Here is a 5,192-nt window from a genome sequence, read left to right as displayed (position 1 = left end):
AAGGAATTCAATCCTTGGTGCTGGAAGAGAAGAGAGTGAGGACAATCTGGGCATCACCCTTGCATACTAGATTGGTAAAAGAAGAAGAACTTTAAGCATTAGAGTGACCCAGAACTCAGTCTTGGGTGTTTCTCTTCTCTACTTACTTGGTGATCATCTGGTTTCATAGCTTGAAATACCATGTATGTCTTATGAACCCCAAATTTGTGTCTCTTGCTCAGACATCCTCCTTGAATTTCAGACTCATGATACTGCCCTACTGCCCATCGCCCAACTGCCATGCACACGTGGATGCCTGACAGGCATCTCGTGTTGAACATGATCAAAAGCAAGCTTCTGACATTCTATGATCCTCTCTCACTTAACCCTACCTCGCCTGAGTCCTTCCCACCCCAGCAATTGACAACTCCATTCTTCCAGTTGCTGCGGCCAAAAATCAGTTAGGTCTTGCCAGATCCACCTAAAAAACACATCCAGAATCTAGTTACTTCTTATCACCTCACTGCTACCGTCTCAATCAAGACCACTAACATTTACATCTGGAGTATTGCAGTGGCCTCCTAACTCCTAACTGGCCTTCTTTCCTTAATCCATGAACTCCGTTCTATTTCAGTAGAGAAGCCAGAGTTGCCCTGTTAAAATATAGGCCTTGTCATGTCACTTCTTTGCCAAAACACCTCAGTGGTTCTCACCTCAGTTGGGGTAAAAAAGCCAAGCTCCTTCCAGTGGCATACAAGTTCCTCCGTGATCTGTCCCCAGTTACTTCTCTTGAGTCAGTTCCTACTTCTCTCCCCCATGAAGATTGGCGCCAATCACCCTGGGCTTCTTGAAGGTCTTGTAATACCCCCTGCAGATTCCTGCTTCAGGGCCTGTGAAATTACTATCCCCTCTTCTTGGGTTGATACTCCCCCAGAAACCCACATGTTTTACTCCCTTAGGTTCCTTTAGGTTCTTAATCAATAGCCAATATCAACTTTTCTGGCTACTTTCTCTAAAATTATAACCCAAACTGCTCTAATTCCTTATCTCACCTTCCCCGTTTTCTTTTTCTTTTTCTTAGCAGTCGTTTTCCAATATTGTAAATATGTTACTTATTTTTCTTTGTCCCTATTATGTAAATTCCATGAGATTAAGGATCCACTGTTTCATTTACTGTTGTATCCACAGAGCCTCTAGGAGTGCCCGGCACGTAATAGACCTTCAATAGCGATCTTCCAAAGGAATGAACAGAGAGTTAGGGGACCAGCATGAGAAACCATTTCAAGGAAAATTCATTTTCAAGGAAAGAATGGTTGATAATCTTAAGTGAACAGACATATCAACTAAGATAAGGACTGAAATGTAGATTTTAGTGTTTGTCCAGCAAGAGACCCCTAGGAAACTGAATGAGAGTGGAGAGGGTGAAGGTTGAGTATCACAATGAACTGACCAAGACAGAGCATGAGGAAGTAGAGGCGAGGCATGAGACCTTGCCTGCGAATCAGGCTGGGCAGTTAGGGCAATGGCTGGAAGCTGTTGACTAGAACAAGACGAGAGACACTTGAGGTCTTAACGTTTCCTGAACATGTGGGATGTGGTTTCTTAGCTCTGAGTGTGCTGGAATTTTTTTTTTTTTAAGATTTTATATATTTATTTGAGAGAGAGCAAGAGAGCGCCTGAGCACGAGTTGGAGAGAGCCAGAGGGACAAACAGACTTCCCGTTGAGCACAGACCCCTGTGAAGGGCTTGATCCCAGCACCCTGAGATCAGGACCTGAGCCTAAGTCGGGTGCTTAACCAACGGAGCCATCCAGGTGCTCTGAGTGTTTTTATCATTGCCCAAATTCTCCAGCGTTTTACCTGTGGTAAGATGAGGTGGGCTAGAATCCCTGAGTGCTTCCCGGGCCCATCTTGCTCCTATTTCTTGTCGAGTATTTCAGAAACACATTCGTGTGTCCCAGGCATCTTGAGGCTTGCGTTCATTTTAGTATTTTAGTCTTTGAGTGTCCTTCAGTTTTGTCAGCATGTAAGTATCATCTTCTCAATAACGTCGTTAGCTCCTCAAATTCCTTCTCATGCTCCTTGGGTGTTTCCCTTGGTCAGGGCTCAAGTGAAGTGCCTCTAGAAATCTTTGTTAAACTGAAGGATTTGACTTGGACTGATTAAAAACCTAATTAAAAAAAATATATATATAAAATCCATTACCTTTCGACAGTTGGTTTTCCATATCTTGTGCCAGAATATACTGCCCCCCCCCATATTGGTCATTAAAGGCCATTTTCTAAACCTTGATGCATCAAGAGGCATACTAAAATATGATCAGACTGTGCTTGTGGTCTACATTATTTTCACTGCAGAGTTTAATTGACTTTTACCTTTTTCACTTATTCTTTTATTTTTTGGGTGTTTCTAATACCCCATCTGTGTGTACCGTGCCGTAGCTTCACAACGTGCTCTCGATAATAGAAATCCATTACACGCCTCAGGGAAATTAAAAAAGCTGTTCTCCAAGGGGTAGAGGGAAACCCAAGTAGGAATTCAATCTCTGACTAAAAATCAGCATGTACTTTTTTTTTCCAAAGAAAGAAAGAAGGAAATAAATGAAGGTAGAAAACTGGACCTCAGAACTGTAGTTTTGTGCTGCTGCATGAGATGAAACCCATATGGGAGAAGAAAAGCTGTCAATAATCCTACGGAGCAGATGGATTTCGTTCGTTCAAGTGAAAAAAAGAACCTGCATTTTTATTCCCAAAATATCTTGAAGTTGAAGTAAGCAAAGTTTATTTTCATCATCATCATTTTTCATTTCAGACTGATCTTTCTAACAATCACTAGAAATCAGCAGGTAACTCTTAAAGAAATTAGCATTAAATGCAAAAACTGTGTAATCCACTCCATAGGAAACACAGATATATTTAAAAAGTACATTTACCTTTGGTTTGCTCATTTATTTCCTCAATTTATTCCCATTTTCTTTCCTCCTTTTGACTGATTTAAAAATTCTTTAGTAGTGAAAAGCAATAAACTCTTGTTTGCCCCTGCCTGTTCTCTAAACATACACCGTAGAGGCACACTCTTTTGGACAATTTCTGTTTTTATCTTCTGGTGATTACCTCAACAAACCAGAAAATATGATTACATCTCTATTTTTATTTTATCAATAGATATTTATCAATTTAGATAAAAGTGTAAATTGATAACAATGATTGGGTCTCGTGGGGCGCCTGGGTGGCTCAGTAGGTCAAGCGTCTGCCTTCAGCTCAGGTCTCAGCTCTCTCAGTGTCTTGTCATCTTGGGACTTTCCCTCTCTAGACTTCCTATTTGTTTCCAATTTTCTTGCATCCTGTATCTTTTCATTTATTGCTTTCCTATCTTTGTTGGCTTGAGTAAATCCTCAAGTAACTTTTTAAGAAAAGGTGGATAGAAAGTAAATTTTCTGAGTTTGTTCTAACCATAGCTATCAAGTGCCATGACACTTGATTATTGAATGAACTTGGTATAGAAGTTTTAGTTGAAAATTTTTTTTCACAGAATTTTGAAAGTATTCTCTTACTTCCTATTTTATTGCTGACAAGAAATATAATGTCTGTTTAGTTTCTGTCTCTGGAGACAACTTGTATTTTCTTTGAATGTTCACTTTATCCTCGATACTCTGAAATGTCTTTAAAATGTTTTTATACTCTTCCATTTCTAATCAGAGTCTATTTTAAAGTGTTTGTTTTTTTTTTTTTTTTTTTGGCTCTGGAACATTCCTGTTCTTTCTTTCTTTTTTTCTTTTTAAGATCTTTTTATTTATTTGAGAGAGCAAGAGAGAGAGAGAGGGAGTGCACGAGCAGGGGGAGGGAGAGGATCTCAAGCAGGCTCTCCATTGAGTGCAGAGACTATTGTAGGGCTCAATCCCACAACCCTGAGATCATGACCTGAGCTGAAATCCAGAGCCTGGCACTTAACCAACTGAGACACCCAGGTGCCCCTATTTCTGTTATTTCTTTGAAAACTCTCTCCCCTTCATTTTGCTGTTCTCTGTTTTGGGACTTCCCTTAGTCAATGTTGGAACTTCTTGCCAAATCCTATATCTGTTTTCTTCTATTACCTGTCACTTTGTCTTATTGCTATGTGTCTTGGAAAATTTCTTGGACTCTATTAGCCAGTCTTTGTTTTTATTTTTTTACTTGTTACTTTGTGCCACTATAGCATCCAGGAATCATAATCAGATGGATGTCAAGGAGGATACTAAAATTAGAGACCACATTCTCATCCCTCTCCCTTCACAAACTGCACTGTTTAGGGACATTCCTTCTTGTACTCAGACTATGAAATATTAGGGTTCCTGGTTCTATGAGAGGGAGGACTTTTGTAGGTAGTGGAGGAGGAATCTAAATTTATCCATTAATAAATATAGCATCTCTCTAGAAGCATTCATACTGTATACCATGTCTTCTCCCCCATTGAAAAATGACTTTCCTAAAGCCCAACAAACAAAGTGTGCATCATTTATCCATTTATTTTTTTAAGCATGCTATGTTTTTCTGATTATGACTTGTATTTGCTAAGTATTAAACTTTCTTTTACAGAAGGGAGGGGGTGGGGGGATGGAGTAACAGAGTGATGGGCATTAAGGAGGGCATGTGGGGTGATGAGCACTGGGTGTTACATGCAACTAATGAATCGTTGAACATTACATCAAAACTAATGATGTACTGTATGTTGGCTAATTGAACATAATAAAAAAAGAACAATGTAAAAAAATAAAGACATTAAAATAAATATAAAAAGATTTTTCTATTTACTGACATGGTTATCATTTCCAGTTCCCTTTATTCATTTATGGAGATCCAGATTTCCATCTGTTATCATTTTCCTTCTGCTTGAAGAACTTCCTTCAATGTGCTGTAGTGCATGTCTGTTGACAACACATAACCTTAGTTTTTGTTTTCTGAAAAAGAGTTCATTTCACCTTTATTTTTGAAAGGTTCTTTTGCTGAGTAAAATATTTTATGTCAGGGTGTTCTCCCCTCCCCGCCCTTCATTACTTCAAAGATGGTTTCTCCAGTGTGCTCTGGGTTGCATGGTTTCTGACCAGACGTGTGCTATCATTCTTGTCTTTATTCTTATTCCTTTGTGGTCTCTAGCAGTTACTGAGGTTTCTTTTTATCACTGCTTTCAACAACTTATTATGATGTGATATGGCTTTTTTCGATATGTTTTGCTTGG

This window comes from Ursus arctos, unplaced genomic scaffold (assembly GCF_023065955.2).
Source record: "Ursus arctos isolate Adak ecotype North America unplaced genomic scaffold, UrsArc2.0 scaffold_26, whole genome shotgun sequence".
Classification (NCBI taxonomy): Eukaryota; Metazoa; Chordata; class Mammalia; order Carnivora; family Ursidae; genus Ursus; species Ursus arctos.
Note: the sequence above shows the minus strand (reverse complement) of the source record.